The sequence below is a fragment of the Anomalospiza imberbis genome, chromosome 17, assembly GCF_031753505.1.
Source record: "Anomalospiza imberbis isolate Cuckoo-Finch-1a 21T00152 chromosome 17, ASM3175350v1, whole genome shotgun sequence".
Taxonomy (NCBI): Eukaryota; Metazoa; Chordata; class Aves; order Passeriformes; family Viduidae; genus Anomalospiza; species Anomalospiza imberbis.
This window is the reverse complement of record NC_089697.1, coordinates 898,645-921,248: the sequence shown is the minus strand read 5'-3', so window position 1 is coordinate 921,248 and position 22,604 is coordinate 898,645. Positions and strand designations below refer to the sequence as shown.

The window sequence follows — 22,604 nt, the reverse complement described above, 5'->3', positions numbered from 1 at the left end:
TTTTCCTGTTCGTTCTATGCATTAGAGAAAATCAGTGAAGCCCACTCTGTGCCACAGTGAAGTGAAAAGTCCAACTCCTGTGAGTGACTATCCACACTCCTGGTATTGAAAAAAACAAACGAAACTCCTTTCTTTGAAAGAGCAAGAAGGATGATCCAAGAAACTACAGACTGATCACTCAACCCCAGGGAGGTCAGGGAGCAAATTCTTGTAGAAGCCATTTCCAAACCTAATGTGGACAAGAAAACAATTTGTATTAGTCAGCATGGCTATATAAAGGGGAAATAATGTCTGACAGACTTAACAGCTTTCCTTGTACTTGATGACTTGGTACTTGATGACTTGGTAGCTGGGACAACACCATGTCCTACAACATCCTCACACAAGGGGATGAAGCAGGGGCCAGGCAGGACTAGGGGGTAGACTGCAAGCCTGGATGAAGGGCAAGGTTCTCAGGGCTGGGATCAGAAGTGCACTACCCAGTTAGAACCCAGGCATTAGTGCTGTAGCCCAGGGGTACAGACTTGACCAGCACTGTTTAAGTTCCCCTTTTATAACCTGGACCCCGCTCACCCTCAGCAAATATGCGGATGGAACAAAAATTCCACAAGGGGAAGTGCAAAGTTCTGTATGTGGGGAGGAATAAACCCATGCACCAGTAAAGGCTAGGGGGCAGCTGGACAGAAAACAACTCTGCAGAAGATACTAGTGCTGTTGTACATGAACTAGCAATGCTTCCTCACAATAACAACAAATAAAAGGGTTGCCAGCACCCTGGATTAGGAAAAAGCATCACTAGCAGCATGAGAAAGGTGATCTTTCTCTTTCATTCTAATTCTAGAATTAGGCTCCCCAAATCAAGAGTGACACAGATGGACTGATGTGACACCAGCAAAGGGCTATAGAGACAATAAAGTGATTGGGAAGAGGCTGAGAAAGCTGAGATTGTTAAGTCTGGAAAGGAGAATGACCAGGAGTATCTTATCAGTGTGTATAAATACTTGAAGGGTTAAAAGACTGAAGGCAGACTCTCTCTAGCACTACGAAGGGATGGGACAATAGCCAGCAGGCACAAATTAAAATACAGGAAATTCAACTTAAAAACAGGGAATGGAGTTATTTATTTTTCTGTGGGGTGGCTGAAGAGCAGAGAACTTGTCAAGAGAGGTTAAATGACCATTCCCAGAGCCATTCTAAACCTGACTGAACACATTACTGACCACTCTAGCTAGCCTTGCTCTAAGAAGATGAATTTGGATCAGACCATGTCCAGAAGTCTCCTCCAACTTCAGGTATTCTGTGATTCTTTGTGTTCCCTAAAACAACCTCAGTAATTCCTGTTGTACCTGTCCTGTTCTTCGTGTTCTTTTTGAGTCTCTGTCCTGTAGCAGATTCCTCCTCTCTGGTCATATAGGCTATTTTTTTTCCAAACTGAGGATGCCTTTCAGTGCTCAGTTATTAATATAGCTTAAGTTTTAGTAGTTTGAATAGAAAGGCACAGATTGCATAAATCAGCACTGCACTTTCTTCAGGTTCAGTAATGTTCATCAAGATTTTCATTTATACAGCTTTTCCTATGTCCTACACTAAAATTCAATGCACAAGTCTCCACCAGGTATTTCTTCTCACTTTTAACAACCATTTCCCTTATTGCTGCTGTGCATTATAATGAACACAGCAATACAGCTTGAGTAAATTTCCTACATGTCCAGCACTACACAGACCCAAGTGTTAGCCAGCTCCCATTAATGACAATCAGGTTACATGAAACTGAAAAACATGCAAAAATCAACTGGTTCAACTGTCCCAACATAAAGCTGTTACTGGGCACTTCATATGCACACTAGTTCCCTGGTTTATTTTCATTTTCTTCTGTCCTAATAAGAAATCTCATTAAAAATTCACATATCTCTGCCTTGGTACCTGTGGTATCCCATCATTATAAAAACAACATCAGAGATGAGAAAGTCATTAAATATCATGGGCGATACTCTGTTTATTCAAAAAGATATCATAATTTGTTGATGCTTTCATCTATTTCCTTCATATTAACTTATATGGCTATTATTTACCCAAGCAAATCTGGACAGTTACCTGTATGTTGCTCCATATCTCTCCCATGCTTCTTTAAAGCAACTGTCCTGGTACTTTCAATCAAACTAATTACTCTCTATTACCTAAAAAAATATCCCATCTGGGACAAAATTAGGCTGGAGAGTCACTTAAAGGATCCTCTAACAGTTTCTAAAAGCTTCTCCTAAGTGTCTTTATAAATTAGTCCAAACCTCAGTGGGAAAGATTGGCACTGAAGTTTCACTTATGATTCTAAAACTAAACAAAAATGATGCTGTCAAAAATCTCCACAATGTCTACACAGGTAATTTGATTTTGGAGGTATAATATAGCTGCACAGCATAACATAGCTGCCTTTCCCATCAATGTGCTCTTCTACCACTTTAGCCTGATGATTTTCACATATCCACTATCTCTCATTTCCCATTTCCCTTCCCTAGTACAGACATACCCACAGAGCATCACAGCTCACACTACTGCTTTAAGTTATTTTCCAATTAAAAAGGTGGAAATAGTCAACCTTCATGAGCAAATTTCAGAAATTGCAGAACTTAATTTGATGCTTATTGGAAGAGATAAAAGAATGGTATCACTGGATATGTTAAGAGAACCACCTGAACTTTAACTAATTTGACACATTATTTTGTGACCTGTCATCAGACAAAAATCCGTGATGTTTGTATTACAGCTATTTTTAAAAGTACTTCAAAGGCATTACTTTCAAAGTGTGTTCTGCCAATTAACAGGGGTGATTTAAAGGACAGAAATGGAAAGAATGGTCTTATTTGACTATGAATATTAAGGCAACACACAAGCAAAATAATACATTCAATAAAACTACACGCTTGGCTTTAACAACAAGCAAAAAGAAGCAAGGTAATGCACCTAATAATTGCTATGTGAGAGAAAAGATAGTGACTGAGAAAGATACATCACCAATTGCCTAAATAGTCCACCATCATCCAGAGCCCACAGTCACTGGAGAGCCCCGTTTTGCAGTGATGACCTGAAGAACCCTTCCTGGCAATTGGGAAAATCCCACCTGGTGCATTCACCCACAGGTGAGGTCTCCAAACTCTCTGAAAATGGGTCCAGCTTTTACAGGCCCAAATCAGCAAGTCAAAGTGACCTGATGATATTTTTAGCACAGAAACTCCAGGATCTGATGGCACACTTCCCGACCAGCAGGGGCCAGAGCTTGGCCAGAGCCCAGGCCTTGGCTGGGAGGGTTTTCCCCTAAAATACCCTACAAACAAACTTCTATTCATGTCAGTTGGGAAAATTTCTTAAAATGATACATTTCTTGCAGATAACTACACAAGGTTATAGAGAGCTAGCATAAGCATCTGTGTCATTTATTTTTAGCTAAATAATACTGATGGTGTTAGTCACATAATGCCCAGGGTTCATCTTTTAAGTCAACTCTGGCTGAGGCCTGCTGCTCCAGCCTAAGCATATCAAAGTGTCACTAAGAAACTTCGCTGCTGCAAAATAGCACAATAACACAAAATATGAGGCCACCACCTTCTGTTTCAACACCTACTTGCAGCTCAGGAACAAGTCCCTCAGAAGCAGTTACACATTCAGTTATTAACAGAGGGCAGCACCTACAGAGGGTTTCATAATCTCCGGCCATTAGTTTTACTTCTTATTTACAGCTCAGTGCTTGCTTCACATTATTTCCCCATTCCTTTCTCAGAGCTACATTTCATTATCAATGGTTCATACACACACTTAAACAAACCTGCAAAAAGCTTTTAACTCTGGGGAATTAAAAAAACCAGAAAGTTTGACCATTCAATTACCCAATTACCTGTAGTCATTACTAATGACAACTTCAGCAGCCATTACACTTGTTGTACATGTTTATATGGTTGTAAATTGTACAGCTGTAATGTTTTTAAAAGTAGCTTCTGGAAAGACTTGTCTACCAGCAAAATGTCAACCCTGATCATCTCACCTGGAAGCCTCAAATGGAGCAGATACAATTTTCAAAAGTGCAATGCTGGTGTCTACATGAACTTTAACATGATTTTTCAGGATGTTCTGCGCAGGACTCTCCAGTACACAATGCACCTTGTTTTAAGTGTCCAACAGCAGTGGTGGAGGTTTAATGAGCACAAAATTACCTCCCTCTGTGGGTATAGCAATGAAGAGAGCTACAGACACAACTCCACTCATTTGCTCCCAAGAACACAGATAAAAAGACCAGTGGAGCTTTCAGGAGATATTGCCTATAAAAACTTGCTAAACAGATCATCAGTGTAGGTACCTAAGCAATAAACGAAATAGAAATAGACTGCACAGCTCTGCAATTCATCCTGGCAAGGCTCATCAAAGAAATGATGAATCATTCCCTACTACCAGCAACAACCACATATCTGAAATGTGCTGATGACTTGAAATCTCTTGAAAAAGAAAGCTCTTTGTCGCTTGCTGCTTGTACCTGCTTCAGCAAAGTAGATGGTGTAAGACAGCTCCTGTTGATCGACTCAGCTGTGGGAACAAGAACTGCTATAGACAATGCACTGAAATTCTGACAGGTAAGGTATGACTACACATGCACTGCCCCCTAAGAAAAATAAGCTGCTTCTCTGAGTATTCTTCAACAGTAGAATCAAAGAAACTAGAAGTGGAAAGCCTGTATTTGGAAAAAAATTAAGCAATACTGCTGTGTGCAAAATCCAGTGTCAGCTGAAAATAAACGTTGCATTTTTCTAAACTAAATTATTTATTACTAAAGTAAATCCAAAAGGCGCAATGAAAATTACAATTTCAGGGAGGGAAGAAAGTATTGAGATTATTTAAGTCAACCCTGAGGTATCTGAAAGTCTGCTATGGGTCACTGTCTTTTCCAAAACTGCAAGCTGCCGCAAGCAAAACCTTTCATTCCAGAGGATTCGTCTTCATGCTCTCTAATTTCAACGTAAGTCCATTATCTGCTTCCTAGGAATTTTTTACAAGTGACCCAATGGCAACATCAAACAACCAGGGGTGGACAACAAAGCCATCTCAACCCTTCAAAATCTGTCTGCTTGCTACATTCCAGCTCATGCCTCTCTGTAAAGTAAAACAGAAACTATAGGAGAAAGGTGGCCTAGAACTGTACCACTATTCCAATATTCTCAACACTTCCATTAAACTTGGGTTTTCTGAGGCTGCCCTAAGACTTCCTTGACCTTTATAAAAAGATAAAGCAGATGTCAGAAATCTTAATTCTTCCAATTAAAGTAATATGTAAATTCCTTAAACAAAAGTTTCAGTCTTTACATCCTAGATCTTCCGTGTGAAAAACTGACAATTGCACATTAAATAAAAACAAAAGAACAAGATCATCTTCTAACAACAAACACTGACTGTATCCTTCAATTTCAAGGGACTTGCCTTACTGCTGGGATACAACTGGAAGCCCACAGGTTGGTGAAGAAGCGCAGGACTGGCTCCTACACCAAAACTTGCAAGTGAACCAGAGGTAACTGCACCACCCACACGCATCAGCAGTGCAGCTGCTGCAGCTATCAGGCAGTGCAGATGGGGAATTATCCTCCTGCAGCTGGATACTGCTCAAGGAGTGGGCCCCCTTTCCTCTTGACACTCCCCTGTCTCACAGTCCTTCCCTATCTTTGTGTCAATTCTACTCATACACTGACACTCACTGACCTGTTTAATCCAGGAAATCTTCAGGAAAAAAAGCCTAGGGTGCCTGATAACTGTGAAACAGTGTATTTTTTAAAAACAAAATAGGCACACTCTGCATGGCCTGGCAAAATATTCTAAGCAAGGAGAATAATTTATTGTGAACACACTATACCATATATCCACACCTCCATGGCTTCCCGAGCCATACATCATGTGGTACATCAAAATGGAACGCACATACTGGAGCAAAAGAACAGGCCCATAGGGTTATAACGCTGTGCAATGACCACCTTAGTCAGCAAAACATACTTACAGATACAAACCTTGAATCTGAACCATGGGAGGAGTTCTGACAATTTTCTTCTAAATTCTGTTCAGGCACTTTATCTAGTTTGCATTACTGTGTGTGAGATTAGAAGTCATGAAGGCAGAAATGCAGAGTATAGAGTTTACTCTTTTTAAAACAGGAAGTGAAATTCCAAAAAGCAAAGAAATCCCAGCTGTGACACAGACTCTCTTAGAATAAATCTCATCCCTATTATTACCGTCTATAAGTCCCGTCCTCTCTCACCTCCCACATCAGCCACCCGTAACTATGAATTTCACTTCGCTGGTGTCTTCTCCACTCAAACACAGTGCACTGGGCAGGTTCCAGCATCAAAACGAACAGGCATTAGTCTGAAAATATTTTCACCTCTAATATCCCCCTCAGGACGGTATTATTTTGTTCACATCACAGACGTGAAAGCAAGATGTTGCTTAAATGTTATTTTTTTCTTTAATAACTCAAACTCTCACTAGTGTCTAAAATCTTGTAGTTCAGAGAGCCTCATGATGAGTGGAAAGGAAGGGAAAGCAGAAAAAAGTCATGATATGCCACACCACACCTCAAAAGGCTATGTTTAAAACCTTTAAACCATGGAGAATATCAAATAAACCACCAGCAATGTCAACAGGTCTCCACACAAATCCACCTGCCCAAACCAGATTCCAGAACAGGAGTTAAACACCCTGATTCAGTGAGTGCACAGAAGAACAATGAGAACACCACTGCCTCACGATAGCTTTTTCATTGACCTGAACTCAATTTGGTTCAGGCAAATGTTTAATAAATGCGGAGTTGCTCTGGAAATTGGTCTTTTTAATATTCACAAAATGCCTTATTGGTACAAAGCAAAAAAAGATATTCTAAAATCTTACTGGTAAACTCAATTTAACATGCACAAAGTGGAACGTGCCAATTACATGCAGGATTACTGCCTGTGGATCCTAAGTTTTCCGCTGTATCTTTAGGTGATGAGCACTCAAATGGAATTAGAAATGCTACACATGGTAAGTATCCACCTGAAAACACAGGTGAGAGCTGTTTAGTTCGGGTAGCTATGGAAACTTCTTTCAGGTAGAGTGAGGTTATCAAAGTGTATTCCTTCAGCATTTCCCTCCTCTTTCCCATTACCATTATACACATTATTCCCCTTCAAACAGCTGGAATAAGAAACTGCTCTGAAGGCTTCATCACTGAAGACATCACATGCACTGGGTCAATCACAGACATTTAAGGACCAAAGAAGCTTTGTGATCTTTGAACTGGTGTCTTTAATGCTCCTTCCAACCCAAACCATGCTGCGATCCTGATACAAAAAGCAAGTCAGTGTCATAAGTCTCACTTTTTATCTTCTAAGCTCACAAATTCTCTTTTCTCTTATTTCTTTATAAAGGGCCCTTCACATACAGGATTGCCTATGAAGTTTTAATCTGAATAGACAGGAAAGGGTGTTGAGGTAAAATCTGGTGAAAATATGCAGCTCACCACTTCCATAGAAGTTAGCAAGCCTGGTTAAAGATTAGACCAAATACATTACCATTTTATGAACTTTTTTATTTATTGGTCAACACATTTCTTATCTAGTCTCTCAAATTATATACTTACAGCAACAGGAAATACACATGTCCATATACAAGGCACATACACTTGTAGATACAAGCCTTATTAAGAGAAATTAATCAGAGCGATCCACAGATCACTTAATTCTGGCTCTGACAAGCCAAAGTAAAAAAAAAAACTTTAAAGATGAGGAATCCTTATACAGAACAAACTTGCTCCATCTATCTGCTCTACAAATAAATGAAAAGAGCAGCACTGACAGAGCAAAAACCTCAGGGTGTCAGAAAAGTAGGAGTATTCAGAGCAACAAGTCTTGATACATTCAAGTGTTTACGAAGCCAGTGAATAAAATAAAAATCTGGATATCTGAGCATTCTAACTGTTAAGCAAAACTAGTGATTATTAATACATAATTAAACGTTAGCTAGCACTGGGGACTGGGGAGGCACTAAGAATGGATACTGACCAAAAGCATGTTAAAAATTAACACAACCCACTCTTCTGTGTCTCAGTCCATCTCTTCAGCCTGCTCAGCACTGAGCTTTCCTTCACTTTTTCCACTGAATGACGCAAAGCTAAAAAGGGTAGTAAGTTACGAATGACTTGCCCAGGCAAAAGTTCCATACTAATCACATGAAACTGAAGGGATCAAAGAGCCTATTTTATTTTTCTGAAAATTAACATGCTTCCAGTCACAAATTTTATATTCCTGATGGATATTTCGCTGCAAATGGCTATTTATTTGATGAATTAATGAATAAATCAGAAGCAGACTGCAGATCTGCCTTACCATGTCTTTTTCTGTTTCAAGATCACCTTAATCTTTTACCTGATCATTCATTTCCTTAGTAATAAACTTCAAAAAGATTACTAGGTATCCAGCTAATACTCAGAAAGAAAAAAAATATGTGTAAAGGCTACCATTGAAAGAAAAACAGACCTATAAAAAATAGAAAATGAGAACATGAAGATTTTATACAGGCTGATAGCAATACACTCCTCTTGAAAGCTCCAGCTTCTGTATCATGGGCTACCAAATCCAGAACCTGAGACCTGCACATTTCAGGTAATGGTAAGTCACCTAACTTTCACTTCCTGATTAGAAACAAAGTTCCACACAATCAAATTGGAACAATCCACCTGAAGAGACTAGGCCTTTTCTTACTGAGCAACAACACCATTTGAGTCTGAGCTCCAGCTTCAGAACCAATGATGTAAATGCAAACATGACAGAAGTTCTGTGCCTGACTGAAACTATAGGTCTCTCCCAGCAGCAGTTGATAATAGCTCAGGCAGGTGGGTGGAAGGCAGGAATTATCAGATCCTAAACAGGAGGACTAAAATAAAACTTAAAAAAAAAAAAAAGTAACAGCAACGTACTGCCAAGTTTGAAAAACTATTTGAATAACCAGCACAACAAGATGTGGTATCATGTTTCCTCAGAGGGGAGAAAAAAACCTGCTGTGCTTTGGTATAGTAAAAGCAGAAATTCCAGGCATAACTTGAGAGCTGGCCATGAAACAGGGCCTTGATTTCTTCAATACACTCTTTCCCAGTTTGCTTCAATACTTTCATTTCTATTATATGTTCTTTGCAATTCTTATGAAGAAAAATATCAATCCTTCAGCTCCAGCAACTCTGCACTACAGTAAAACCTGAGTGTCAGGCACTTAGAGAAATTGACCAAGTCTCTATTGCTTCAGTCTTCTGAGAAAAGACTCACCAAAATGTGCACACAGGATTAGCTCAGCTAACAGTCCAACCAACCCAACAAGGAGGACTGCCTACAGTCTTTAAAAATACTCAAGTTATGAGACAGTAAATCTAAATCTCTAGAATACTCCCAAGCTAGACTATAATAATGGCTTGTCTACTTCCTCTTCTGAGGCAAGCACTCACTTCAAAATGCTTCTGCAGCCGGGCAAAGTACAGTTACAGTAAGGAGCTGTGGCCAACACTCCTCTGGGTTATGCACACACCTTCACTTTCCTCAGTCGTGAGGGCACAAAGAAGTCCCTGCAATTACATGTAAGTACAGCAGAATGACAAAAACTAGAACATTACATGAACATAACTGGACACCCAAACAGAAAAGCTTAAAAATAAACTCCCAGAAGCATCTTCGTTACTATGTGCAAGGGGCTCTTTCTTTTACTCTCACCTTGCAGACTCTTTTCCTTGCTTTTAAGAAGAAATCAAATTGGTTTTACTGCTTGAAAAGTACTTCACTATGGCTGAATATATTTATCACTTTGTTTAAACAACTTAAACTCACAAAAGATGTTTATTTAGATGCTATCATTGACTGATACTGATAATGCTGCTGACAAGCATCTTATCTCTTTCACATGCTGTAAAAAAGAAGAAAATTACTTTGTAAATCCCTCATGAAACATTTTTCAAGCAGTCTATGACAAGCTCTCTTAAAAAATATCTATAAATTTAATCTCCTCAAGACAAACACCATGCTACTTTACTGCTTTTCTTCCTATTACCTTATGCTGTAGTTTTCCCCAAACCATTTTGAAACTTCAAAACAAAGAAATAAGGTAACTCATGTTTCAGATCTGTGTCACAGCAGAAGAAACATAACTTTAAGGGAGAGAAAATTGAAGGAAGAAAAAGAGGTGATGCTGCTTAACTAATAAATTCATATAAATAATCTTCTCTCAATCTCTCTTAAACCCCAAAATAACTTTAATCTGTAAGAAGCTTTCAAAGTTAGCACTCAGAAGTCTCAGTTATTTTCCACTCCAAAATTACCTTTCACATCTACTGTTGTTGTTTTAAAGACAAGAAAACTCACTTTGGGTCTGAATGCTGCTACATATTATTCCAAAGATCATTTGGAGGTGAATGCATTCAGTGCAGTGATTAAATGTCAGCTAAATCACAACTAAGAATGCACACTAGACACAGTCCAGATTTAAACAGCTGTAGTGAATAGCAAGGTAATTATAATTAAATTACAACTGCTTTGGACTTTCACTTCAAGAAAACAGGAAAGAATTTACTGATTTTGCAAACAATACATTTTTAAGCATTAAAATCCTCAGAACCAAAGACGGCCTGTGATTCATGTTTCATTCTTAAACATCTGTGCCTTTTTTCAGGTAAATACAAGCATATTGCTGAATCTACTGTCACTCCCTCAGCACAGAATGCCTTCTTTCAAATACCAGTCTCTCCATTTCTCTTTGAAAAGGTTGACAGGCAGGGTAGCAGAGACCAAGCAAAACAATGAGAAACTCACGACAATAAGCAGCAATGTATTGGGAAAAGACAGTCTAAAATACCCTGGTTTCTGACTTCTTCAATGCTAACCAAGCTATAAAGGTAAGTTTTGCCGGGGATATTTCCTGAAGCATCAAGGGTAAAGGCTGCCACAACACAGATATCCCAAACGCTACACCTGCCCCTTTCATTGCATCACAGACACATCAGGTCTTCTGACAATTTAACATCACAAATTACAGCAATTAAAACAAGCTGAATTTTCGAATATTACAGCAAATTAGAGAAACCCATCCTCGAACACCTTTGTCTGCTTTTATCTCGACAGCACTGGCACACAAGGTCAAAGACAACCGGCGTGGGAGCGGAAGAGTTAACAGCCAGAACTTGTCCGCGTTTCCAAAATAGAGCGGTGGCACCAACGTTGCCATTCTGCCGTGTTTACAAGAGGGAACACAGTTCGGGATAAACCTCTGGCTGTAGTCCCGCTTTATCGCTAGGACACATTCTTTCAATGTCCGGCTGTACCCTGCCGAGATAAAGACACCGAACCCCCGTACACCTGGAAGAAGCCCCGCGACAGGGGGGACACACATCGGGGAAGGAGGCTGTGCTGGAAGGGCTGCGGAAAGCACAGCCCTGAACGGAGCGAGCCTCCGAGAGGGCGAAGGTTTAGGGGTAGATCCTGGCGACCAGGAACAGGGAGAGGCTGGAGGGGTCCGGCCGGGCAAGGACACAACACTGCCGGGGACGGCTGAGGAAAGGGCTCCGAACTGGACGCACCGGGGTGCGGGCAGGTGCCCCCGGCAGTCGCGGACGGGCGGCGGCGCCGGACAGCGCGGGAGTCCTGGGACCCCCGCCCGCGCCCCGGGGAGGGAGCGGTGCTCCCCCGCACCTGGAGCTGCCCGCGGGGCCCGGGGGTACAGAGCGGCGGGTCCGCCCTCAGCGAGCCCCTCCCGGGGCGAGCGGCCCCTCCGGATCCGGGCCCGACCGCGGGGTTCCCGCGCCCCCCGTGTCTCCCCGCCGCCCGCAGGGTCCCGTCCCCAGCGCTACCCCCGTGCCCCCTGTCCACCTCCCGGCCCGGCCCGGCCCCGCTCCGCTCACCGGCCGCGGCTCTCCCGTCCCTCAGGTCCAAGATGGCAGCGCGGCCCGCCCGGCCTCCGGCAGCGACTTAGCAAAGTCGGGCGCGACGTGCGCAGGCGCCGAGTCCCCGAGTTGTAGTCCGCGCAAAGAACTACAACTCCCACCGTGCCCCGCGCCAAGTACTGCGCATGCTCGGCGCGGGCCACGGGGTCGAGGGGCAGGGAGGGGCGAGACGAGACCGTGAGGGAACGTGAGGGGCCGTGAGATGCACGGTGACAACCAGAATTCCACATCCTCTGGAGCCAGTCTGGGAGGGCTGGGGGTGTTCATCCGGGGACGACAAAGCTCCAGGGAAAACTTAGAGCGCCTTCCAGTGCCTAAAGGGGCTCCGAGGGAGCTGGAGAGAGACTTTGAACAAGGGCCTGGAGTGACAGGACAAGGGACAATGGCTTCCCACTGCCAGAGGGCAGGCTTAGATGGAATATTGAGGAGAAATTCTTCCCTGTGAGGATGCTGAGGCCCTAGCACAGGGTGCCCAGAGGAGCTGTGGCTGCCCTTGGATCCCTGGAAGCATCCAAGGCAAAGTTGGACAGGGCTTGGAGCAGCCTAGGACAGTGGAAGGTGTCCCTGCCTATGGCAGGGGTGGAATGAGATCATTAAGGTCCCTTCCAGCCCAAATCATTCCATGAATCCATGATTCTGTAAACAGAGTATATATGTATGTGTGTGTGTGTGTATACACACACTACAGTAAAAATCTTAGATAATCAAAGCACCCCTGAGGGCTTGGCTGGTACAAGAACACCTTGAGGAACCCACAGCCATCCCTGGCCCCACGTTTCTGCAGTGACACCAGTAATGGGAAATCTCTGAGAGCAAAAAGGGACATCCTGGCTAACATGAGTCTGTTACAGTCAAGCAGCTGGGACATCACTGCTGTCACTGTGGGCTTTGGGACACAAAACAAAGCCCTTTGAAAAGAAAATAACATTTGTGATTTTAAAGTATCTGCTTCAGGTGCTTAAGCCATTGATACTATTTAACCTTTACATAAAAACTTTCTTGTTTCAAGTCTATTTTTTCTTAACCTGAATGCACTATTGCATAAGTGAATGCATAGAAATTACAATACACTTCCTCTTTTGCCAGTGAGGAATGAGAGAGTCTATGCTCTGAAATCAGAGGAAAGAATACCCAGTCTTCAGAGAGCAGGAGAATATCCTCAATAGTTCTTCAGAAAAATTATACATTTTGCAAGTGGAAAGTTTAGCATTTTCTTACAACTGGTGAAAATCCATCTTGTCTTCCACACATAAACTCCAATAAGATCTCACAGCCACAATTAAAAGTGACTGTTTCTATTGATAAGGCCGAAGCAAGAAAGCATCTCCAACTGTTTCCCTGACAGACCAACAGGCACGTTTCGATGCCAATCAGCCATCTGTGGTTCCGACTGACCAAGGTACACGTGCACATCACTTCAGGCACAGAAATCACTTTAATTCCAGCACAGAACAATGTGTGCTGCTCAGCTAGAGGCTGAGTATGGAAAAATCAGGAGCATGTGGCTTTGTCAGAGGTTGGAATTCATGGGAAGCAAGTTTGGAGCCAAGGTTACAGCCCAGTATAAGGATAAGCAAATTGATCAGCTGAAATAAGGACTGGAAGGTTTTTTATTTTCTCTAAACCTTTTCTATGCACCTTTAAGTCCTTATGTTCCTTTAGAGATATTTGACCATGTACACATACATTTACAGTTCCATAGTTAATGTTCTGTTCAAATTAATAATGATAAAAATGAGTTCTACAAGCCTTGCTTAACAGAGATTTCTGTCTCATGCATCACCTACATAAACAGTGGTCTCTCGTCCAGTTCCTGTCCTGTCCAGTGACGCTCTGGCTGACTGCAGCTGGAGTTCCAAAGCTGGGCATCCTTTGCGGTGGGTTTGTTGTCTCCCAGCTGGCACATAACACTCTTTGGTTTTGCAGATTGCCTGTGGTTTGATTCCCAATGGTGGGAACATTGCACTGTACCTTTCTCCTCAGCTGCCCGGGTTAACTTTACCTTTAGCAGAGTTGAGTGTTTGCAGGAGGAAGCCGGATGCTGCCCCAAGGACACATCCCTGTAGCCCCTGTGGAATCCAGCAGCCGTGCATATACCCATCCCCAGGGCAGCGTGGCCATTTGCAGTCTCTTTTTTGTCATACTGGGTTTTGGTAGGTAAAGGTTGCTAAAGCAGATGTGAATAACAGTGTCTCTTTTTAAGAACATCACATCAGTTGTCCTCTGAGTTACGATCTTCACCCTCCTTTTTCCAACTGGCATTTCAGACAAAGTTCTTGTTTTTCAACCTCAGCAGCCCTAATCTCTTTGTTTTCCAGCTTCTGATGCCTCCAGTCAAGTTCCATTTGTTCCATCTGCTCTGTAAAATTCATGAGAAAAAGAATGTATTCCAGGTGCAGACTACTGATCAGTTTGTGCTTGCCAGGACAAGAGGAAGGCAGAGCAATCCTCACATTCACACTACTTCAGATGTCATTTGCCCGGGTAAAAATCATGGCCTGTCAGTGAACTGGAAGAACAAATAAATAATTAACACTGAATACGTGGTGAGTGAAGATGAATATAATTGAGTGGCAGAAAAACTATGTATCCAAGATTTTACCTTTGGGGAGAGGAGTAGAATTCTTCATTATTTTCTTTTTTTTTCCCTATGCTTTTTATAACTACAAGATACTCAGGCAGGATGGAATTTTCTTGCTATTCCCTGTCATAACTTTCTTTTGACAAGTACAAACCCCAACAGATAGGAAATCTTCCCACAACAGTGCAGGATGATCTTGTCCAAAGGCTTTTCACATTTGCTGGGTTTGATATGGTGAAGCTGTGCTTCTGGGAGATAATTTCTGAGAAATAATATTTAATAATTTTCATAATATTTTTCTTTTATTTCTCAGTCCAATCCAGACTGGTCAGTGGGATTTGTGCTTGTGGCAAAATATGTGTAGTGTTTATTCTTTGTTGGGCTATTGTAAGTAATAATATGCACATCCCTAATGGAAACTTATCCTGTTGTAAGAGAACTGCCACACTCAGTGAGTGCTGTTGGTGCTGAGAGCTGACTGGGAAGCCACTGAGGATAAGGGTCTGTGTGGCAGAGTGGTGTAAATGATTTCCATGTTTGAACCTTTTGTGTGATAATAAAAATAATCTTGCAAGATCATTAAAATATTGGGATTCTGTTTTTGAGCAGAAGTCTGCAAATGGACATTGCTCTCTGATACCTCTGGGCCCTGGGTTCCCTCAGGTAAAGGGTTGGGACAAGGCTGTGTAACAGAAGCAGTGAACGCTCTTATTATTCTCCTGTCCCTACAGTACAGGATTCCCTCTCCTGAAATAGACCCCACCTTCATTCCCTCCATTTTTCCTTTCTCAGCCAACTCCATTGACCTCTCACAAGACAAACCGCTTCTTTCCAATGTTACATAATTTCCTGAGGGTTGCACAGCAAGTCTCTCGTCAAACTTGGAAATGGGCTGGGTTTCTTAGCTCCTTTACAAATGTTCAATGATTTTTTAGTTTAGTGGTGTGGGGGGTTTTGTTGTTGTTGTTGTTTTGGCATTTGTTTTAATTGGTTTGGTTTGGTTTTTGTGTGAGGCACACAAAAATCCTGACAGAATCACTTAAATACAAAATAATTCAGGTAGGAAGGAACCTCTGGAGGCCTCTAGGTCCACCCCATGCTTGAACCAGAACCAACTTAGATAATGCAGCATAGGTAAGAGATAAATACCTTCAAGGCTAGAGATTGCACCGCCCCTTTGTGCCCTAGTCCAGTGTTTGATGACACTTAGTCCATTTTATTTCCTTACATTTATTTGTGATTTCACAGCTCTGCAAAGAGTATAGCTTGTCCTCCTCACACCTTCCTAGCAGGCAGTTTTAGGCAGCAGTAAGGTGCCTTGCTTTCTCTTCTCCAGGCTGAACAAATTCAGCTCTCTCAGCAGCTGCTTATGTGTGAAAAGTGCATATTATATGATTGGCTCATTGCAAAGGAATACTATATGTGTTATGTTGTATTAATTAGTATTACTGTATTAACCTTTTAAAAATAGTGTGGTAGATATAGTTTTAGGTTATAACATAATGTTAAAATAGAAACTATATGATGTAAGATTTTTTTTTAACTAGCTCAAGAAAGGGATGAGATAATCAAGAAATTCTTCGCACAGAGATAACAGCAACAAGACACCTAAAGAGTTATTGCCTCCTTGTTGGAAAAGACAAGCATTCCTCCACCTCCTCTCTGTCTTTAAGGAGCCAGCAGGATTAAGGGGAAGAAGTTGACAATAATTAGAGAACACCCTTTGAAAAGAATTTATGCATCATGTATGAGATATATGAATATGCAACATGCTGCTGCTTTTAAGGGTTAATCAATCCTTTGTTATCGTGTCTGCTTTCAGGTCTCAATTACCCTAGGAAGGCACCCAGACTGTCCATATTTCTTTGGCTTTTATTGTCCTTTATTGTCCTAACTCTGATTGTCCAAATTATTATGACTCTATTTTATAACCATTTTATTACTATTAAACTCTTAAAATTTTAAGACAAGTGATTGGCGTTTTTCACATCATATGTCCTGTGCTCCGTCCCTGATAGCTTGGTGGCCTCCTCTGGACTCTGGTTCATCAGTGCCTATATAGGACAGGCACCAGGGAGCTTGGGCTGGTCCCAGCACTCACAGGTGAGTTGTTATCACTGCACAGTAAAAGGTGAGGTTCCTCACCCCGCTGGCTGCACTCTTGGTGACGTAGTCCTGAATGTCCTTCTTTGTCACAGGCTGCTCAGCTGGGGTCCTACTCAACTTATTGGGACCACAGCACCTCTTCCACCAAATTGCTTTCAAGGCAGCACCCCATGTCTTGCTGAATTTGAGTTACTCCCTCCCAGAACCAGAACTATCTTTGACCACCTGCATTTGTCTTTGCTGAGTTTCCTAAGGGGTTTTTCCACCTTCCTGTAGGACCTATTGCTGATTAACTTGACAACATGAAGCTGGTCCCTGTACTGGGGAGACCAGAATGACCATATCTCCATGGAGGCAGTTTTGGTAGTGTGGATGTTTACCTGTTTTGGGATAGACACAGCCCCGAGCAAGTATCTCACAATGACTGCGGAACAGTCATCAGGTGTCATCAGCACCCATTAGCGCCTAAGCAATTGTTAGTCTTTAACTATGCTGCTGTCTGACTTAAGGCTGTGTAAAGTTGGTGATTTATAAATGCAGGAGTACTTTGTTTTCACATCATTTTTCTGTACTGGTGTTAAAGCACTTTGTAAGTGCTATAATGTCAATCTTCTTATTCTTCTGGAGCATTTTGTTAGTTGGGTAAATATTCCAGGAAGTGCTTTATATTTTGTAAGGAGAGTCTGAATTGATTTCAATCATGAAGATAACGGTGTAGTGTCAGAGTGTATCTATTTCTAATTGACTTTAAAGTCAGAATTGATTCCTTTGATTTAGGATTTAGAAAAATACCAGAAGGAAAAGACAGATTACTTCCTGTTATCTGCACAGGGAATTAATGAACCCTTCAGGTTGGTGAGAAACTATTATTATTTCCAAGTAATCTAATTAAAGGGTATAAAAAAGAAAGGTAGCTATTTAATTAAGTGTTTTATTACTCAATTGCTCTACAGTGCATAATCAAAGAAGTGGGAGGGAGTGATTAGGTGTCTTGAGAACGGAAATGACACAACCAAGATATGTTTTAAAGGAAGGAGGAGCTACTGGGAAAATTGAACCTCTCTTACCCATGCAAAAGACTGAAGATTATTTTTCCTTGTGAGTGAAGAACATAACACTGTAAATGTGCTGCAGGGTTTTCAGAAGCAAACATGAGATGTTGGTGCTGGAAAAGGTAAAACACACCAGGTAGTGCTTAACTGGTGGCTCTGTCCAGCACTTGTCTCCACAGAGGCCTTGCAAGCAGGGTCAGCTGGGCCTGTGGGAGGCACCACAACAGATCTGCAGGGGTCCACAGGCACCACTTGGATCCTAGTTACAGTTTTGCCCTCTGGATGAGGCACTGAGGGCATACAATGGGAGCAGATGTTCAGTGTCAGTGTGAGTTGGATGCCTGCTTCTGCCAGGCTGAGAAGAGTTTTTGACATGCAGATGTTTGTGGAGACAGAACTTTTTGCTTAGAATTTCGTCCCACCCTGATCACCTTCCTCATTTATACAGTTGTGAATTATCTACATCTGAAAGGTTGACTCATCCCCTGAGTGGTTTGCCTCCTTGCAAATTGCTCTGGTATAAATCAGCTTGTGTTTCAGAGCAGAACAGGTACTGAAAAAAAGCCATGTAACATCAAAACGAATACAAAGAGAGGAGGTATGATTTAAATACCTGGAGCTTGATCCAAAGCCAAATAAAGCTAATGAACTGGTTTCCATTAATAACTCTTTAATAGTCCTTATCAGCTTTAGGGGTCTGTCCCTTCCTTACCTTATGTACCACCTTGTAACAGGATACCTGAATGTCCTTCGCTAAAAATTAAAACCCTCACAAGCTATAAATTCTGATGAGTGAGAGGTGGAGTTATGTATTTCACTACGTCCCTCCGTCTCTTGGAGCTGCAGCATTACACTTGTGAACTCTGAACAAAGCCTCTGGTCTTGGACTGACAGTCCAGGTTTGGGAGATTCCTGGCTGAGCAGAAATCTTTCTCATTCACTCGATTTCTTTTACCCAGCCTTTCTTATGCTTAGTATGCAGTGAGTAACTGGGCGCTGAATTGCAATCTGAGAGTAAGTAACAGCAGGGGCAGGAAGGTTGTTGCTGTACCAGTCCCATCACATGTCATTAACATACCAGGTGCAGTGCTCATGATTTCCCAGACTGGATTAGGGGAGAATTTACTCAGTTAAACTTGCTCTGCAAGGCCCAGGGTTTGGTCCTCAGCCGACGTTCTGCGCATGCTTGTTACGACTGGAGAGGGAGGAGAAGATGATGCACTTGAGTTACCGCCAACCCAGAGCCTGGGGCTCTCAGGGACTGGACCAGCCTCTTGTGTAACAGGCTGGCCCCAGGATTCCCATAAGGAACAAAATGTTCTGGTTTTCCTCTTGTTGAGGGCATAAAGAAAATAAGAGGCAAGAGGTAATAAAATTAGTCAAAGCTTCCCTTTGCATCAGTTCATTTCCTGTCTTGCTTCAGTTTCTGCCTGCACTGGTGTACACACAGCATGTTCGTGAGTAAATAATTTCTAGTGTTCTTGAAACAAAAACACAGCCACCTTTTAACCCTTGGGCTAACTATGCTCCTCCCAAAAGGCATGCCCAACTTTTGAATGTTGCTCATCCTCATTCCCAGGGAAGCAAAATGAAGGCTCTCTCTGCCCTCTGTTGGACAGTTCATGGTAGGAGGGGATGGTACCATTACAACATTAGGACCTAGCATGGTGCAGAAGCCTTTACTGAGGATAGGACGGGAGAAAGTCAGCTGCAGTAAAACTGGAATGTGTTAAAATTAATATCACTGGGCAAGTGGTATAATCATAATGTTGCAAATGCTTGCTACAGTAATATAAACATTTCTGTGAATGGAGACTGTATTAACTGAACTGGATCCCAGCCATTCTGTACTGCTGGCTGGAGCCCTCACAAGTGTGAGCACCAGTGATAGCATCACTGGTGCCTTCATTAGGCACCTTGTGACATTTGCCATGGTGTGATCGAACTGGCTCATCAAACACTCCATATGTCCCTCTGCACAGGACAGCTGTGCTGGCTGGAACAGCAGTGAGACACCTCCTCTTTCATCTGCATCATTCACCATGGGGATTCTTCTTCACTCCTCACCAAACCACTGTGCAGGGTGAAACAACACTGATTTCCTAACCAGGGTCTCCTGAAGGCCACCACCACAATATTGTAGTGCCTAAAAGGCAGAATTGAATTTGTGTTTGCAATTGTGCATCTGAGTTTGTGGAAGGGTGAAATCATTGCAGTTTGCATGCAAAGGCAACGAGGTACAGAATGTAACATTAAGTGATTTTTTTTCTCTGTGGGTACCACTTTGAGACATGCAGGGAGTGCTTTTGTCAGAGTATTTGGCATTGTGCTACATTTACTAAGGTCAGTGATGTCTGGTCCATGCAGCCTGACAGACATTGATCAAGAAATAGGAAAGAGCAGAGGTCACTTGTCATGAATACCTAGAAAATTAGTATGAAAATAAGGATCACTGCGAAGCCTGTCCTAGGGGCTGAGGCAGCACCACAAGGGGATAATGTGCTCTAGAGGGATAGAACCATGTTCTCCGTGCTCACACAGCACTGTGTTGTCAGACCATCCTTGCCACTCTTTGGTGTCCATCTTCTACCTGCTGTGACAAATGAAATCCTGTGAACAACAGCCTCATATTCTGTGTTTCTAATTCACACTTACACAGATCGTCCCAGTGTCCTGTCAAGTGAAAATCAAAACAAATTATTCTTTTTGTTATTGAACAAATTATTCTTTTTATAATAAAAAATCAGATTGTGCAAAATCCTTCTCATAATGTTTATAGCATATAAATCGTCCCAATCAAGCTACTAGGTGGCTTTGTATGGAGGACCTGTGTCAGTATCACCTGCATTACAGAGGCTCGACTGATGTTTTCCTCTTGGTCTTGACATCTACAGCACTTCCTAGCCATACCAGTAAGCCCAGAAGTATATGTTTTTTTTTAAATATACTTCTGAAGAAATGTCATATTCTTAATTTTAAAGCAGTAGGACTTTCCCCCCTGAGTTCCACAGCATTTCAGTGACTGTGAAATATGTAAATTTACATCCCAGAACTTCCTTGCTTGAACTCCTACAGTAAATGAAACAGTCACAGGATATATAACATAAATAACATTTTATTGTTGTGTCATGGACTCTGTTGGGTATACTCTTCCTTTTCCTGTTCTTCTTTTTCACTACATCCTATTCTCTTCTTTTCATGACTATCTTGTGCCACCTGGTGTCCCAAATTCACCAGTGACAGCAAAAATGAAAGGACCAGGGTGTATAGGAGCAGTAAAGGCATGTAATACTTACATGACAATGTAGTAAAATAGTGTGTGCTGTGAGGTATGAATCACTTAAATTAGAGGGTCTGGATGAACCATGCAGCTAGAGTGGCTTCTCCTTAAGCATTCCTTATACACCCAGAAACCACTGAGAATGTTTTGTCACAGGAGCACATTCACACCAAGTGGAGCTGATCTGTCCTCATTTAATAAAACAAGTGATTGTGAACGTAAGAGAAAGAACCTGTAAATGCCAAAGGAGAGCATGACCCAACACCACTGTTGGCAAACAGATCATTTGCTGTAGATTTTCCATTGCCTGTAGTGTGTCCAGTGGGATCTGAGGAGCTGGCAAGGCCCCACATCCCCTGCTCACACTGTAGAGCACATACCCCACTAGGTGCAGCTACCTGTGCAGCCAGGCTGGGCACAGAGCTCCAGCAGCATCCTTAAAACACAGACTACCTTGTCTGCCCAATACTACCTTGGCTGTTGTGTTTTTTTAACATACCCAGAAAATTCTTGCAAATATTTCTCTGTTCCAGATACTTCCATGCTTGTACCGAAGCTGCAAAACTAATAGTGCTCTGAGCCACAAAGGAGACAAAGAGAGACTGTGCTGATGAGCAAGAGCAAGGACAAATAACTTCTGCTGTGCTGTTGTCTCTACAACAAACTTTAATACTCTGGAATTACTCATTCTACCCACAGAGCTGCTTACAAGTACCTTGGGGAAAGCTTTAAAGCCAAAGAGTTGCTATAAATTCCTTTTGTCCTGCTAACTTGACAACACTCCCTCTCCCCTCAAATATTTTTGACCTTTATATCTTTACAAAAGGGATTTACACATAACACAGGAATTACTCAGGAATCCAGGTGTGTGCAAGAGAAGAAGTCATACAACTGTGATTATTCTTCAGCTGGGGTTTCACCAAGTCCTCAAAGAAAATAGTCCAGTGCAGGGTGGCAAGGTCTCCTGCCAGTCTGTGACAGGACAGACATCATTCCTTGCATCTCAAAGAACAGTGCTAAAAATGCCCATTTATTTTCAGTGCCTATATCAAAAAATTGGAGAATTGATCTGTTAGAAAGAGTAATGAAAATAAATAGGTTTCCTTCCAAAAGAGTCTAGATTCATAATTTTTCTAGAATTTATAATTATTTCCCAAATCCTCTGCCCTGTATCTACAAATTCTTAAATTCTCCACACAGTCAGATCTGTGCCTTCAGCACCAGACATTGTGAATGTCCCACCATATCTCATCTATCATTTTCTTCAGGCTTTCTCCAAGCAAAGTCAAGGGCAAACAGGAGCACAAAACACAGAGAAGGACAAGAGTTCTGACAGAAAATTGCAGCTTTAACTGAGGTATGGGCAATGCAGGAGGAGTTATCCACTGTGTTCTCATTAGATTCATCCTGTGGATATTCTCAGTTCAGTCAGAGAGAAAAAGAGAAGGTTTTCTAACCAGGTGAGAGCCTGGGAGACAGTTGGGAAAAAATGTAAATAATTCTCTAATCTATCTTCTTGTTCACATTGTTTATAGATAGGTTCTGCCACCGTGCGTCATTCACTGCACACCAATGGTGTGAGTGTCTTTACTCTAGGACCAATGAAAT

General features: G+C 42.0%; 1 protein-coding gene across 3 annotated transcripts in view; it reads right to left on the bottom strand.

Moving 5' to 3' along the window:
* ITCH (itchy E3 ubiquitin protein ligase) overlaps nt 1-12,042 on the bottom strand; it is a 58,359-nt gene extending 46,317 nt beyond the window's left edge. For all 3 annotated transcript variants that reach the window (XM_068207430.1, XM_068207431.1, XM_068207432.1), the window contains exon 1: nt 11,936-12,042. The gene's annotated coding sequence lies outside the window, so the exon portion shown is untranslated. The remainder of the gene's footprint in view (nt 1-11,935) is intronic.
* Between the last annotated feature and the right edge of the window lie 10,562 nt (nt 12,043-22,604).